This window comes from Perognathus longimembris, chromosome 7 (assembly GCF_023159225.1).
Source record: "Perognathus longimembris pacificus isolate PPM17 chromosome 7, ASM2315922v1, whole genome shotgun sequence".
NCBI lineage: Eukaryota > Metazoa > Chordata > Mammalia > Rodentia > Heteromyidae > Perognathus > Perognathus longimembris.
In genome coordinates, this window is record NC_063167.1 from 5,593,200 (window position 1) to 5,609,604 (window position 16,405).

General features: G+C 56.3%; 1 protein-coding gene across 6 annotated transcripts in view; it reads left to right on the plus strand.

Moving 5' to 3' along the window:
• Nucleotides 1-16,405, plus strand: part of Spsb1 (splA/ryanodine receptor domain and SOCS box containing 1) — a 61,888-nt gene that overhangs the window by 24,309 nt on the left and 21,174 nt on the right. Inside the window, exon 1 of one of the 6 annotated variants that reach the window (XM_048350193.1) lies at nucleotides 6,877-6,897. The exons of the other annotated variants lie outside the window; for them this stretch is intronic. The gene's annotated coding sequence lies outside the window, so the exon portion shown is untranslated. Of the gene's footprint in view, nucleotides 1-6,876; nucleotides 6,898-16,405 lie in introns of those variants that run through there. 6 annotated transcript variants of the gene reach the window in all.

The following is a 16,405-nucleotide window of genomic DNA, read 5'->3' on the forward strand; positions in this document are numbered from 1 at the left end:
TGTGCGGGTTGGCACCGCAGGGGCCTCTGCCGTCCCTCTGGGAGCCGCTGGTCCTCTGCTCTGAGCCTGGCAGCAGAAGATGGGAGAGGGAAGCCCTGAGGTCTCAGCTCTGCTTTGCAGACTCGGTGCCAGACAGTCAAGACTTGCACTTTGTGGGGGCACACGGCGCCCCTGCCGCTGCACGGCTCTGCTGCGTGGAAACAGCCCTGACGAGACGGCGACAGTCAAGCCTGGTCATGTCGCCGCGACACCTTCTTTACAAAACCAGACAGTGGTCCAGGTTTAGCCCCCAGGCCATCGTCTGCCCAGCCCTGGTCTAAAGGACAGGCCCCTGTGAGGCGGGGAGCCAGCCGCTTTCCCTCCTGTGGACTCATCTTGGGGTGCCGTGGTCAGGTCTGCCCTGGGAGAGGCTGTGGGAAGCAGGCGATGGATAGCCTGCCACATCGCAGAGCCCAGGGCTCTGCAGCGCATGTGCGCCATCTTCAGAGCAATGTAGACGGGGCTGCAAAGGGAGTCGGGAAGGGGAAAGGTAGGCCCACTTCCCAGAAGCCCAGAGCAGTGAAGCCAACAAGGTTTGGAGGTCCTCGAACTGGCATCCCTCTGGATGTCGTGAGAAGAGGGCTTCAAAAAGACCGTTCTCCTCCAGTCTGGGAACTGCTGAAAACAGAACCGGAAGCTTCCGCCCTGCGGGACTTCTCGGGGCCTTTAAGATGCTGTTGGGCTTGGTGACTCTCTAGGAGAGGATACAGCATTTCTCCAGGGTGACTTCCCTTGACCTTTCATTATGTAGCTAGGGAACCTTGGGCTCCAGGAGGCAGGCGTCTCCTTTAGGGTGACACGGGAGGCCAGCAACAGCATAGGATCCGTGCTGAGTTCCCACTCGGCGATCTCTGTCCTGGCTGGAGAGCTGGGAGCCGCCGGAGCCCCAGGTGTGGGTCCTGGGCCAAGCTGAGGAGTGAGTGTTCAGTGCTGGGCTGGCCCAGGCTGGTCCTGGCGCTACATGACAGTGACTAGGTGACACTTGCAGCCCCTGCCCCCAGTGTGGCCACCACAATTGTCTCTAGAGTTGAGAAGGCCTTTGTCGAATGCAGCAGGTCAGGGACGGAGTGGGGACCGCCTTTGGCACTGTCTCAAGACAACAGGAATGTCAGGATGAAAATGATCAAAGAGGCTGTGTGCACAAGCTCTTCTCCTGATGCTTGCAGGAGGTGCACGTCTTTAGCACTAACAGTTACCAGCTCTGCCTGCAAAAACCCAGGATTTCAGTCTTTCTACTTTCCTGTGTGTAATTGTCTCTCATAACGTGATAATTCATGATCATTGTGAGGAATCTAGGTGATTGTGATATGCAAATACTTACATGTAATGTGGAACTATTGATAACATGTAAATATAAAGAGGTTCAGAGCTCCCCGAATTCTGTCACATCAAGGTCACTATAGTTGCATCTGAGGGTGTGTTTTGTGTTTGCCTATCGTGCCTTCTACCTTCTGTCTGCCCCTTTCTTTTCTTTCTCATTCCAAACCTGGCATACATTCTTCATCCTTTTTGTAAAGATTGTGGCAACATGCACCTAAATAAATTTTCCCAGCATAACCATGTCAAGTGTGCCATTCAGCCGTGTTAAGTACACCCACACTGAGTAACATTTCCACAACCTTCATCTTGCAAAGCTGAAATTCTGTCTCCATGAACAGCTTCCATTCTTTACCCTCAGCGCCTGGCACCCTTCCTCTGCTGCTGTTCTCAGGGCTCAGGACCTCAGGAGCAGTCACACTTGGCCTTTGGGGACTGGCCTTCTTCCCTACCATGGTGTCTTCAAGGTTCATTATTTTGTTGTTGTTGTTGGGGAGGGGGGCTTGAACTCAGGGCCTTGGCACTGCCCCTGAGTTCTTTTGCTCAAAGCTACCACTTTGAGCCACAGCTCCACTTCTGGTTTTCTGGTGGTTAATTGGAGATAGGAGTCTCATGGACTTTGCTGCCCCCACTGGCTTTGAACCCTGATCCTCAGATCTCAGCCTCCTGAGTAGCTAGGGTGACAGATGTGAACCACCTGCACCCAGCTCCAGGTCCATTCTTGTTGTATGCCAGAAAAATCTTTCCTTTATAAGGCTGACTCAGATTCAGTTGTGTGTACACAACACGTTTAACTCTTTAGTCATTCTTCTGTTGACACTTGGGTGGTTTGCACCTTTGGGCTCTGATGAATAATGCCGTGACCATGGGTGTGTGACACTCTCTTTCACACTCGCCTGGCAGTTCTCTGGAAATACCCAGAGGAGAATTGTTGCATCTTGTGACAATTCTTCCTCGAGTTTTGGGTTGTTGTGCTTGTTGTTTGGGGGCAGTAATGGAGTTTAGACGCAGGACCTTACACTTGCTAGGTATATACTCCCATCATTTGGGCCACTCCACCAGGCTTCTTGTTGTTTTAAGATACTTTGTTTTTCATCACGTCCAGTTATATTTTAGATCTAGCTTCCACATATGAGAAAAAACATGTTGTTTATCTCTTTGAGCTTGGCTTACCTCACTTAACATGATTTGTTCTACGTCCATCCATTTCCCTGCAAATGACATAATCTTATTCTTTCTAATGGATGAGTAAAATTCCATTGTGTATGGGCTGTTTTCATAATTTGGCCATCGTGAATAGGCCAACAATGAACATGGATGTGCAAGTGTCTTTATGGTATCCTGACTTGTAACATTCTGGGTACGTGCCCAAGATTAATATACTATAAACCTAAGCTGGGTACCGATGGCTAGCTACTCAGGAGGCTGAGATCTGAGGATGGTGGTTCAAAGTCAGCCCGGGCAGAAAAGTCTGTGCTTGCTGTTCATGAAGGCCACGGAGAAGCGGAGGACCAGGGAGGTGAGGTTTTGGATGTGGATGGTGGGGAGGTTGAGGACAAAAGCTGGCAGATGTGTAGAGGCCAAGAGAGGCCACCGCAAAGTTACCTTGAGATCCATGCTGTTTGGAGAGGGGGAGGAGGGGGTGGCAGCAAGTTTGAGACAAAATGCTCCTTGGAGCCACCTGGGCAAAGGAGCCGGGAGACTTTGTGGCTGAGAACTAGAATCTGATTGGTGTGGGCACAGTTGTCAGATGCAGTTGTGGACAGAGGGAACTTTTTTTAGGCCTGGTCAATTTATCGATTAGGAATTCATGACGTTGGAAGAGCACTTTCCCTGCAGGAGCTGGGCCTGAGTCCGCTGGCTCTGCAGCTAGCATGCATAGATGGGGTCAGAGGCCACCGGAATGGCAGCAGGAGAGGGCAGCAGGACACAGGGTGGTCTGGGTCCCTCCTGGGCTCTGTTTCTCAGATGTGACTTTAATGCTCCTTTACCAGCAAATACCAACCGAGCTGAGCTGTCCTTGTGGGCACGTTAGACGCCAGCAAGAGCTGAAGGCCTTCCTCAGCGAGTCCCACGGGCCACCCGGTTCAGTGTCTGCCCCCAGAGGAGCCCCGAGACTATGGAACGAAGGGGGGTCCTAGCTTCTCAGCCTTTGGGGCTTGGTCCTCCGTGCGTCTGACCTGCCTTATGGAGCCAACTTCCCCCTGCCCGTTCCGTCTCCAAGTCAGTGCGGAAGGCACCTGCAGGGTGCGCTCCCGAGCATGCGCCCCGCTTCCCAGGCCTCCGCCAGCGGGGCCTGGAAGCAGATGCGGCCTGGGGGTGGGGACTGCCTGGCTCCCCTTCCTGCAGAAAGGAAGAGCGGTTGCAAAGAGGCCAAGTACACGGCGACCTCCTCCCCGCTGGGCCAAATGTCCTCTGCGGCAGGGCTGCCGGGAAGGCAGCCCAGTGGGAGGGGGACCTGGGCCTCCGGTCAGCGTAACGAGGCAGAGGGGCCCCGGCAGGGGTGGCCCGCCACACTTCTTAGCCGTTTCGGGCAGTATTTGCTCTTTTATTACTTATTGTATGTCTCGGGTTTTTCTTGCTCTTATTTTCAAATCAATAAAGTGTTTATTTTTTGTGTGCCCGTGCTGAGGCTGGAACTCAGGCCTTCCTGTCGTGCTTGGCCGTTCTTGCTCAAGACTGGCGCTCTACCACTTGATCCGCACCTCCACTTCTGGCTTTTTGCTGGTTAGTTGGAGATGGAAATCTCTTGGATTTGATTTGTCTGCCTGTTCCGGCCTTGAACTGCCATCCTCAGCTCTCAGCCGGCTGAGTGGCTAGAAATCTTATTATAGCAAGTATCCCGGACATAAAACTGACTTTTTTTTTTTTTAACCATTTTTAAGGCTACACAGTGGAATGAGTACATTCCGAGTGGTAGACAGCCCTCCGCAACATCCCACTTCCAGAACTTTCTCTCATTTTTGCCAGCTGGAACTCTGTCTCCATTCAGCACTGACTTCCCCTCTTCCAGCCCCGGCCACCCCATCCTACTGTCCGTCTCCACGCAGGTGACCGCATTAGAGACTCCATCCGAGTGGGGCGTGCAGCACTTGGGTCCTCCTGACTCTTCTCACATAGGCCTGGCGCCCCGAGCAGCAGCCACGCATCCGAATGGCCTCCTCCGTCTGGAGTCTGAGTTCTGTGGGTTGTAAGTCCGTCCGCACCCTCCCCTGGGGGGCCTCCGCCGTGGGCCCCGGGAACGCGCGTGTCGCACGCCCGCTCGGGATGCTGCTTTCTAAGCCGGGTCGCTGGATCCCGTGGTCCTTCTGGCTTGAGGTTTTGGAGGCAGGGCCATCCGGCCATCCTCAGCACAAACGGAAGCACGTTCACCGGGGGACGGCTCCTCAGACGGCTCTGCCTGCGAGCGGTGCCGTGGTGATTGGGTCCCTCTCTCAGCGGTGACAGTACGGGATCGTGTGTGGAGGCCTGACAACTGGTTGTCACGGCTACTGAGGGCCCGCCTTTACATTGTCCCGTGCACGCTCAGCAGGGCTCGCCCATGCAGCTGTGTGGGCATCAGGCATCGATGGAAAACCTGCCCTGAGCTGCGAGCTGTCGGACTCCTGGAGGATTTGGACCCCCAGGGTAGCTATTTATTTATCTTCCTCTTTTTTTTTTTGCTTGGACTCAGGGCCTGAGCGCTGTCCCTGGCTTCTTTTTGCTCAAGGCTAGCACTCTGCCACTTGAGCCACAGCGCCACTTCTGGCCGTTTTCTGTATATGTGGTGCTGGGGAATCGAACCCAGGGCTTCATGTATAGGCGGCAAGCACTCTAGCCACTAGGCCATATTCCCAGCCCCTCTTCCTCATTTTTGTAGGTAAAAAATGAGCAAGGCGTTCTCATGCTCCCATGTTGAAGTGCCATTTAGTGGGTTGTCGATTCACTTAAAGTTTCTGTGAGCCTAAAAAATATTTTCTAGCTGTACCTTTGTGGGGTTTCCGTCTATTTCACTGGGATCAACATAGAAATGGAAAAAAAGGAAGACAGAATGGAAGCCTGAAGAAAGCAAGAATACAGGGAAGGAGGGAGGGAGAGTGGGGAGGGGTGGGAAAGACAAGGAAAGAGGAAGGGAGAGGAGCAAAGGAAGAGGTGTGTCTTCCAGTGTCACTCAGGGACATATTTGGGGACTGTGTCCCACCAACTGACAGCTCGCCACTTTGAAACACCAAAAGGGCACGGATTGCCATGTTTCTGGATCTGCCCCCCTCCTCATCACCTGGTAGTGGGACTGTAGGCACTCTGGGAAGGGGGAACATTTGCTCTCCCTTTCCAGCACCTTCAGGTTCCCATTGGAAAGCAAGGTGGGCTGCACCGGGGAGGAAGCTCTCTGGTGTCCCGCCCCATCGGGTCCCTGCTGGGAAGAGCCCCGGTGGCGGTCCCATTCCCCAGCGGCCGTCTGGCTCCAGGCCCTGTGTCTAATTCTGCATCATGGTATTTATTGCCTGCTTTCGAAGAAAATTTTCTACCCACTCAGGGCAAAATGGCGGGGGGGGGGGGGGTCTCTAGCACTTCCTGACTAGAAATGTGCCCTTTGAATTCCCGGCATGTCACCCTGAGGACCCGAACCTCCACGCCCCGTCACCCCCACTACCCAGCCTTCCCCCTTCTGCCGCTGGGTCAAGATGGAGGGCCGGAGGAGCTGGGGCTTGGGGCCACTCTGAGAGGAGTGGAGATGAAGGCAGGAGGGCCCCCGTATTTCAGTGAGGCAGAATGCCATCCTGGTACGGCTGTGCTCAAGGCTAGCACTCTACCACTCAAGCCGCAGTTGTACTCCCAGGTTTTGGGGGGTTTTTTGGTAGTTTATTGGAGAAGAGTTTCATGGACTTTGCTGCCTAGGCTGGCTTCAAACTGCGATCCTCAGATCTCAGCCTGCTGAGTAGCTAGAGTTACAGGCCCGAGCCCCTGGCGCCTGACAGTCATTTATATTTTTAAAGCCCTAGGACCACTCTAAGGTGACACCCCTCCACACACACACACATCACGGCCCCGGCGGGTACCTCACGACACGGCTGTGCCGGCGTCCCGCACAGGCCCGGCTTTCCCTCCTTTCCTGAGGGGCCTGGCTGCGGGGGGGGGGGGGGGTCTCCAGGTCCTGGGAAGGGTACAGTGATACAAGAAGGGAACAAGTTACACACTCGCCTCCTACTCCTGGAGGGCTTTTAAAACTCCTGGGCGGATCAGCCGTAATCGCTCCCAGCAGTGAGGAGCGGGCCTGCCCGGCCTCCAGTGTTTGTTTTGCCTTCTGTGTTCGGCCCGCGGTAACCAAGGGCCGCCTCCCCTTGGTGACGGTGGAACCCACTCGGGCCAGGGCAGATCCAGCGGCCCCGGCAGGGCGGCCCGAGGATCCCGGAGGGCCGCCACCAGCACAAGGCCCTGCCCAGATGCTACAACTGCCTTCGTTCCGCTTCCATTCTCTCCCAGCGGGAAGGACCCATGGGCTCTTCTCCTGGCTCTTTCCCAAGGCACTTGCCAGAACATTCCAGAACTCTGGATCCTCTGGTAGGTGTCTGGGAGACTGTGAGGCCACTGGTTGAATGTGTTTGGGTCTTGAGCAGGCTTGTAGGTGTCAGCCAGAATTTGGGGCGGTGACTAACCACTGGCCTCAGTTCCAGCGGAACTAGGCCCCGGAGGTAATGTTGGGGGGCAGTTTGGAGGAGGAGCCGGCTAGGAGGCAGCCATGGAGATGAGGCTCTGTGAGGGGGCATGGGGAGGTCTGGGTGCGGAGAACGCTGTGTAAGCAGGTGTGTCCTGGAGGGAATGCTGGCAAGCTGGTCTAAGGAATATCTCGGGAAGTAGAGGACGCGGAGAGACTCAGTGGAGCTTGGAAGGTGAGTGGAGGGGGGCCTCTGGGTGACGTCGCTGTGCCCACCCAGACCCTCTGTAGGCCAGGAGCCCTAACCTGGGACAGGGCCTGCCTCCTCTGGCCGCCCGGTCTGTTGTACTTCAGGACCAGCTTGGGGGTGGGGGTCTCCACCTGCCTTCCTCCTGAGGCATTGGGTGTCCTCCACGTCTCAGGACCAGCTTGGGGGGGTGGGGGTCTCCACCTGCCTTCCTCCTGAGGCATTGGGTGTCCTCCACGTCTCAGGATCCCCAGGGAGGGACTCACATGCACAGCCCACAGGTCACCTGAGACTTTAATTCCACAAAACTCCCAGGCCACCTCTGTACCGTGGGCGCCCATGGGTGTCACTACCGGGCACGGGCGCTGGGCGTGCTGGGCACCTGGATCCCAAGTCCTAAAGAGGCCGTCAGGGTCTCCATCCTGTCTGGCTTTCCATGTGGGGCTCGGAGCGGCAGAGCACGGGACCCCAGAGCCCCGCCGTGTGACTTTGGCCCGGGCTCTGCCCCCGGTCCAGCTGCCGATCTCATCAAACCTCCGTGATTCACTGTCAGCGCGTTGTGTTGCGAAAACGTGGGTCCCAGCGGCTGTTTTGTTGGCAGGTCTCGCTGCCTCAGCAGAAAGAGGCGCTTTTGATATGAGCAGGGAAAGGACGGCATCGGGGCTGGTCGGCGTGTTCTGTGTTTGGTGGGAGAGCGGGCGCCGGGATCGAGTCCAGCAGAAACGTGTGCCCAGGCGGGAAGGCTGCAGCGGGGGCCGGGGGGGAGGGGTCCCCTGCACCTGGGTGTGGAGCTGGCAGGGACAGGGCACAGGGACACAGGGATGCTTCTGGAAGCACTGTTCTCATTTCCTGGGAATCTAGCCTGCTCAGGAAATTCCTTTTGTACTCAGCACCGCCCCCCCCCCCCCGCCCCAGTGTTGCAAAGGCAAGCACGTGAAGCTCACACTTGCCTGTACCTCTCATGGACCAGGGCCGTGGGGTGCAGGTCACACTCAAGTGGCTGACTGTGGGCTTACCGTCGCTTCCTCTCTTGGCCGTGATTGCCTCCTGGACTGGCCCATTCAATGGACAGCAAGCCAATTTCCCTTTTTCCACTTCCCCCCTTCCTCCCCACGTTCTCAAGACGTGAGAAATGGAACAGAGGTGTCTCCCAGGCAAGTTGCTTTCCGGAGGTGTCCAGGTGCTCAGTCCCTTCCTCCCTGGCCTTGGGGGTGCAGGTGGGGCAGACCCTGGGGGACACCCAGAGACCCCACCCCAGAAGACCTCCCTGCTTCCTTCCCTCCTGTCTTTCCCTCCTCTGTGCTCCTTGCACAACCCAACGATGAACACATCGCAAGTGGTGTCTGTTCATTGACTGCTAAGTGTCTCCTGGGATCCATTAAAACAAAGCCGTGAGGCGAGCCACCATCACCCCCACTTCAGTGGCTGAGGCACCTGAGGCTCAGCGAGGGGAGGAAACTTCCCCAGGTCACCCCCGTCTAGAGCTGAGAGGTGTCGCGCGCCCTCGGTGGCTGGGTCTCCCTCCAGTGAGTGTGGCTCAGGCAGCGTGCCGGTGTTGCACACGAGGGAGGCCCAGCCCGGCTGAGGGGAGGGGGAATCCTGGGGCTGCATCCATCCGTCCTTTGCATGCGGTGACAAGTCCCCTCCAACTGTGTCTCAGCCCAGGACCCCCTGGCTGGGGGCGAGGCCGGGAGCCGGGCCGTGCCATCGCGGAGCTGCGCGGCGGGATGCTTTCCTGTCGCCGCAAGCAGCCTAGGGTGTGGCCCGCGCTGCCTGGCCCTGCAGTGGACACGGTCTGTCCTGACATCTCCTCTCCCGCCAGCGAGGCTCAGGTGGGCCTCGCCCTCCCCCTCCCCTCTCCCTCCCCCTCCCCTCCCCCTCCCCCTGGCAGCTCGGGCACAGGCACGCGATGCAGGCCCACACGCCAGATTCCTCCAGAGAAACTCCATCTACAGGTGCCGCTGCGGACTCGGGGCTGCCACGCCCCCGCCCCGCGCTTCTCCCTCTGCAGAAGAGGACGGGGAGGAGGGCGGAGGCCCTGCCCGCGCGGCCTGAGGCTCTCAACTCCGCCTCTGAACGCCGTTAGTCCTGGCGAGCCAGCAGCCCCTCTGAGCTCTGCGCCTCCTCACAGCCGCCCCGTCCCCGAGGGCGCGGGACAGGTGGGCGCTCCTCCGTTACCGAGGCGAAACTCACACCGCACGCCTGCCTGTGTAAGGAGAGGGCAGCTCACTAGTATCTGGCCGCCGCGCTCCACGCCCCCTCGGGCCCCTGTGTCTGGCTTCCCTGCCGTAGTGGAAAGCGTTCAGTCCATCCACGTTAGGGCAAGAGCAAGAGCTTCCTTTTTTCTGGCTGAGTACTGCCCCATCGTGGGTGCGCCTCCCAGCTGGCTTCTTGTGTGTCCACCTGTGAGTGGGCATTTCCACTACATGTGGCGGGGAAACGGCGTGGGGAGGCGCCCGAGACTGGACTGCCAGGCTAGTGCGGAGCGTTTTTGTTCTGTGCTCCTTTCTCCCTCTACCTGCACATGGTGGCTTTTCTGTGCTGTTGCGTGTGTTCTCTTGTCACTTTAAGGAGTTGTGCAGAAGGGTTACAATTTCGTAAGTCAAATCATGACCAATGCTTCCTGGGCAATGCCACCCTTTCCTTTGCTTTCTCCCGTTTTCTCCTCCCGTCCCTACCCCGAGTTAAATAATGTGTGTTTTACATAGTATGTAATGAATATTGTGACTGCATTTGCTCACTCTTCTTCCCTCCATTCCTGTGCTCCCCACCCTCTCCCCCCCCCCAAAAAAAAAGACAGAACAAAACAAAGCATGTGTCCACTTCTTGGAATTGGTCTTGATGAATGTCACTGTTGATGTTCAGAGGCGGTCCACCTGTGGGTTCCTCCCTAAGGCTGTCCGTCCATCCTCCTTGGGTCTGTTCACGTGTGAATGTATAGAGCCCCACCTAAGCTGTCGTGTCCACTTGTGTTTTAGATCTAGCTTATACATATGAGAGGCAACATGCGCCATTTGTCTCTCTGAGCTTCACTTACCACACTTAACGTGAGTTGTTCTTGGTTCATCAATTTCCCCATAAATGGCAACTGTTCCATTGTGTATAGGCACCCCATTTTCTTGATCCTCTCATCTCCTGTAGGGCGCCTGGGTTGTTTCCATATCTCGGCTGCTTTGAATGATGCAGCAGTGAGCACGGATGTGCAAGTGTCTTTTTCGTAACCAACATGACTTGTAATGTTCTGGACCAAGAGTGATATGGATGGATCATACGTTAGTTCTATGTTTAGCTATGGGGATTTTTTTATTGTTCTTTTGCCAGTCCTGGGCTTGAACTCAGGGCCTGGGTGCTGTCCCTGAGCTTCTTTTGCTCAAGGCTAGCACTCTACCACTTGAGTCACAGCTCCATTGTTGGCCTTTTCTGTGTATGTGGTGCTGAGGAATCAAACCCAGGGCTTCATGCATGCTAGGCGAGCGCTCTACCACTAAGCCACCTTCCCAGCCCCTTATGGTTTATTTTTTTGAGGAAAGCTGTCACTATGTAGTACTGGGGTTACAGGTATGGATTACCACACCCGCCTTGGCTTGCTTCTTGTACAGTGAATCTTCCCATTAGCAATTATTTTTGCAAGCTGGGGAATGTGCCATCCATGTGCTGGCCAGAGGTCACTTGCTTTCTCCTGCATGAGACAAGCTGGTGCCGCCGGAATCTTGCCTAGACGTATGTGGGGCCAGTGACTCTGAGCAAGCTCAGAGTCCTCCCCTCTAGAGTACTGAGGACTTTCTAGGCTGACGGGCTTGCAAGAGGAAGGCCTGGAACGTCCACGAGGAAGTTCCTGCAGGCTGTTGTTCCCAGCTGCCCGTGAGGCCCCCGGATTTACCTCTCTCCTGTGGAATCCCAGCCAGGGAAAGGCGACTGGGTCGCAGAGTCCACGCAGCGTTGATTCCTCTTAGAACCTTTCCCAGCGCCATTGGCGGCCGGCCCACTGAGGTCCGCTCGACGCGCCACGCACCTGGGCCCAGCCTGCCGCCGACAGTCGCCAAGACCAGAAAGCCCGGGGGTAAGCGCGTTGGCTGTGTGGATGTTCGTTTATAGGAGACGTCAGTGGACGGGGAACCCTGAGAGCCAAGGTTTTGAGGGTGAATGGGGAGCCGAATGAAGTCACCTGGCTGTGGAGGAAATGCTTAAACCACCCGTGGCTGTCGTCCCAGGCAGAGGGCTCAGGTGTCCTGTAGGGACGTGTCACCGAAAGACTGATAGCACACAAAGGGCTGTTTTGTTGTGTTGTGACCCTTGGCCAGAAGTGACGGTCCTTGTATCTGTGTATGTGCCCCAGAACAGTCTAAAAGGAAGGAGGAACCCTTTGTACTTCATACATTTCTGTATTGAGAGTTCTTATGGCGAGTGTAGCATTGGAAATAGTTCATATCAAGATAGAATAAGAAGTTAAAAAACAAACTGCCTCGTCGGGCGCTGGTGGCTCACGCCTGTACTCCTAGCCACTCAGGAGGCTGAGATCTAAGGATCACAGTTCAGAGCCGGCCCAGGCAGGAAAGTCTACAACACACTTAACGCCAGTTAATTACACACACACATACACACACACACACGGAGTAAGACTTTTGCAGATTCTCAATGTGAATTTTATTTTATTTTTGCCAGTCCTGGGGCTTGAGCTCAGAGCCTGAGCACTGCCCCTGACCTTCTTTTGCTCAAGGCTAGCACTCTTCTTTTGCTGGCACTCTACCACCTGGGCCACAGCACCATTTCCAGCTTTTCCTGTGGTACTGAGGAATCGAACCCAGGGCTTCGTGCATGCTAAGCAAGCACTCTACCACTAAGCCACATTCCGCCCTAAAATGTGAACATTGTAAAATGTAAATAATTCTTTTAGATCTGTGATTTCTCAAACCGTAGCACCTCCTAAACCCCTAAAGGGCCTACCCCAAGTTTCTGGTTCAGAAGGGTTGTGGAGCCAAAAATCTGTACCTCTGACATGGTCCCAGGGAGGGGTCTAGGGCCCCCGTGGGTGTTCTAGGGACTTCTGCTGTTGACCTCGGGGCTTTATATGACTGGATTTGGGTGTTGCGAGCATATGGGGCTGTCCAGGGCCTTCCTGTCTTCCTGCATTTCCCATTTCTCCTGCTTCCAGATGCCTTCTTAGCAAATGAGCCAAGGGCCTGGGCCTGCCTTCGAGATTCCCAGCTGAGTGCTTGCGTGAACTTAGCATTCAGGTGCTCTGCCTTCACGTGTCCCCCGGCACTGAAGGGGACAGGAAGGGCTGAAGGAACGGAATGTTTGGGGTTTTTTTTTGTCAGTCGTGGGACTTGAACTCTGGGCCTGGGCACTGCCCCTGAGCTCTTTTTCCTCAAGGCTAGGCTCTTCCACTTTGAGACACCGTGCCACTTCCAGGTTAATTGAAGATAAGAGTCTCATTGACTTTCCTGCCCGGGCTGGCTTTGAACCGCCATCCTCAGATCTCAGCCTCCCGAGTGGCTAGGATTGCAGGCGTGAGCCAGTACATCAGTGCCACCCCTCCCATCCTTGTCCCATCTCTTCCCGTTGTCAGGAGTTCTAGCTATAAATTTTATCCTGAAATCATGATCGCCACCCTTCTTCCTCTAACGTAGGGTGATGACCACGAACCGCTCTCCCCTGCCTTGCTCCTTCTGTTCTTTGGGGTCCCCGGCTTCTGCGTGGACCAGGTGCCCTAGCCATGCGGGATCTGTGTCCTCACTGCCTCTGAAGGTGACATCCCACTGTGTCTCTCGGGACCCTTCAGCCCGGGGCTCCTCGTCACTGCTCTAACTAGGCTGCAGCCCTGACTGTGTGTTTTAATTTCCAGTCTCTGTATGAATAGCACTCTGGTTTCCCAGGGGCACCGCTCAACTGATGTAAGCCCTTTCTGAAAGTGAGTGAGTAATTTCCGTCCTGCTGTAGGTGTGTGTGGCAGGTGCAGTTTTGGTCTTTTGAAGTCAGAGGTTAGCGCTGTGGACTGTGTGGGAATTGTCTCTCCAGAACTGTTTGTCAGAACTTTCCAGAATGGTCCAATGCTTTCTGGTGTGTCCAGGGGCAGAGATGTTATATGCTTGTAGAGTACTCCTTAAGGGGCAATTGGCGGGAGAGATCGCTACCATATGGCATCGCTACCATATGGTCCGGAGGGTGGTGGCACCTTAGCCCCGCCAGCCGCATTTCCGCAGCCGGGAACCCTAATTAGCCAGTGATCCAGAGGGGCGGTAGAATAGCAGACAGCTAGGGGCGTGTTTCTCTTGCAAAATCCCAGGTTGTAACCACTGATGTGTGTGTTGGGAGGGGTGGGGAGGGAGGCTGTTTGATCTGCAGGTGAAAGGAGGCTTTATAAATAGGTCACCTTGTTCCACATCCTGAATTTTAGTCTTTCTTGGTCTTGTAGCAAAACAATGGTTTTGCTGTTCAGGGGTCGGAGGCGCTGAGGGGAGCCGAGCCGAGGAGGTGGGCACACAGCTGCCACTCGGGGCGTCCCCCGCCACCCATCTTCTGGGTGCCCCGGTGCTGTCTCCAACCGTAGGCACGAGCTGCACAGGGCTAACACACCCAGGAGAGCACTTTGGAGAAAGGGGAGGTAGGGCTTTCCCTGGAGGGAGGCCGCAGGGCTGCAGGCAGGCCAGCCGAGCCCCGTGCTGAAAGGCTTGTCGCCCTCCCTTCCCTAGGGCCGGTCAGCCGCTCCAGGCCCTGGCCAGGCACAGAGTTGAGCTACAGCCCACCAGGCTGGGTGGTGGGATGGGGCAGCTGTGTGGGGCTTGTGGCAATAGACAGCTGCCCTGACCTTTCCTGGGTAAACGAGTGATTTAGAAGCAGCACAGTTGGAAGTCTTGGTGGCAGTGGTAGGCGTCACGTTCCACTGTGTATGTGTGCATGTGTATAGGTGTGTATGCTCCTACAGGGGCTTGAACTCAGCTTCACACTCTTGCTTAGCTTTCTCATTCAAGGCTGGCGCTCTACCGCTTGAGGCACATCACCACTTCTGGCTTTTTGCCAGCTCATTGGCGATAAGAGTCTCATGGACGTTCCTGCCTGGGCTAGTAGTAGTAATCATGATCCTCAGATCTCAGTCTCTGAGTAGCTAGGATTACAGGCATGAGCCCCAGGCACCAGACACACATAGGCTTTTTGAAAAAGCTTTGCTATACTTGGTTGTTTGATGGTGCAAAATTATCATTATGTCGTGTTGCACCTGGAGAAAATTAGCTGTGAATTGGTTTCCTGGGAATCTACAATAGAAAGATCTGCTATTAAAAAAAAAAAAGGCTTTGCTATAGCTGGTCTGTGGTGGCTCACACCTGTCATCCTAACTGCTCAGGAGGCTAATTTCTAAGGATCATGGTTTGAAGCCAGCCTGCGCAGGAAAGTCTGTGAGACTCTTATCTCCAATAAACTACTCAGAAAAGGCTAGAAGTGGAGCTGTGGCTCAAGTAGTACAGTGCTAGCCTTGAGCAAAAAAGCTCAAGTACAGTACCTAGACACACACACACACACACACACACACACACGTTTCAGCCAGGATCTCATGGCTCATATGTAGCTCATCTTGTAGCCTGTGTTACTAGCTACCCAGAAGGCTATGATCTGAGGATCATGGTTCAAAGCCAGCGGGGACAGGAAAATCCATGAGGCTCCAATTGACCACCAAAAAGCCAGAAGTGGAGCTGTGGCTAAAGGGGTAGAGCACCAGCCTTGAGCAAAAACGTTCAGGGACAGTGTCCGGCCCTGCTTCAAACCTGAGGACCAGCACACACACAGTGTGCTTGAGTGCAGCTGTCTCCTGTCGTCCCCTCCCAGGATTAATTGCAGGGAGAGTCGCGGTGTGGAGTCTTCCGGGCCTTTGTGTCTATCATTAAACATGGACAGAGAGAAGCTTTTTAGTCTGCTCTGGGGACAGGGGATTGCGCTGTGCTCGTGGTTTTGCTTTACGTTACTGCTGGTTCTCCTGAGAGCTGCTCTCTGCCTCGTGGCAGTGAGGTTCTGGCTGAGACTCACCCCTGGGCCCTGGTGCAGGCCCAGGCCGCTGGTCATGCGGGTAGGGGACCGCCACCTTGCCCCTGTGTGCCCAGGGGCCTGGCTCTGGACACGCCCTGTAACTACCTGTGCAGGAGGCGCCCGACCCTCAGCCCTTCCACTCCTCGATTCCTTAACCCTGCGCGCCTCCAGCTGCCCTCCGCCCTCGCCGGTTCGGTCCTACCAACTTCCTCTCCCCCGTGGCTCGTGCAGTGACTGGCGTCCCCCCACGTGGGCCGGGTTGTGTCTCCCGCCCCTCGCGGGTAGAGAGCATCCCTGAAGGATGGGTGATCTACCTCAGGTCGTGCCAAGCAGGGGTGAGAGCCATGGCCCCAGGTGCTCATCGTGTGGCAACTTGGAGTGTATTTGACTCCCCACACTAGTGGGGAGCGATGGCGCGTGGCCTGGCTGCCCCAGCCCCTGTGTTCCCAGCAAACCTCTCCGGCTGGCCTCCCTCCTGGACGGCAGTGCTGGGCTCTGGACGGGACCCCCCGCGAGGACGCTCAGCAGCAGCAGCGGGGGCAGACTGGGCGCGCATCCTCTCCAAGGCCAGGTGTCCACCGGAAGTGCCGCGGGGCCCACACAGCTCCGGCTCCGAGCAGCTGCCAGCCACCCTGGGTGGAAAGGTTTTGCTTGATGGATGCCGGCCAGGCCTGTGCGTGGCACTGGCGGGGGTGGGGAGGGCTTGCGTGTGAGCGTCGTGCCTCGGCGTCCCGCCTCTGTCTCACCGTGTGTCCTCAGCTTGCCTTCGGCGTTGGGGTCCCCCTCACCCCCGCTGCGTCCGGGTGGCACGCCGGGCCTGCTGCGGGAAGGGGGCGGAAGCTGCTGGCGAGGGAGCCGCCCCACCGCCGCGCCTCCGCCCTGCTCCTTAGCCAAGGAAGCCACTGCTGCCACCGCTCTGTGCGTGCAGCACGCGCGTGCGCCGTGCACACGGGCGTACGCTGTATGTGAAGCCCACATGCGGGTGGTGGCTGGCGACCGTGGCGGAGGCAGGCCCTCCCCGTCCTCTCGCGGCATACAGCTCTCCAGTCACACCTCTGCGGCCCGTGTTCTCCTGCCCGGAGACAGGCGTGTGCTCACGCCGTCACCCTGACCCGGACGTTCCTACAAGGCCTAGGCTTCAGCGTTTC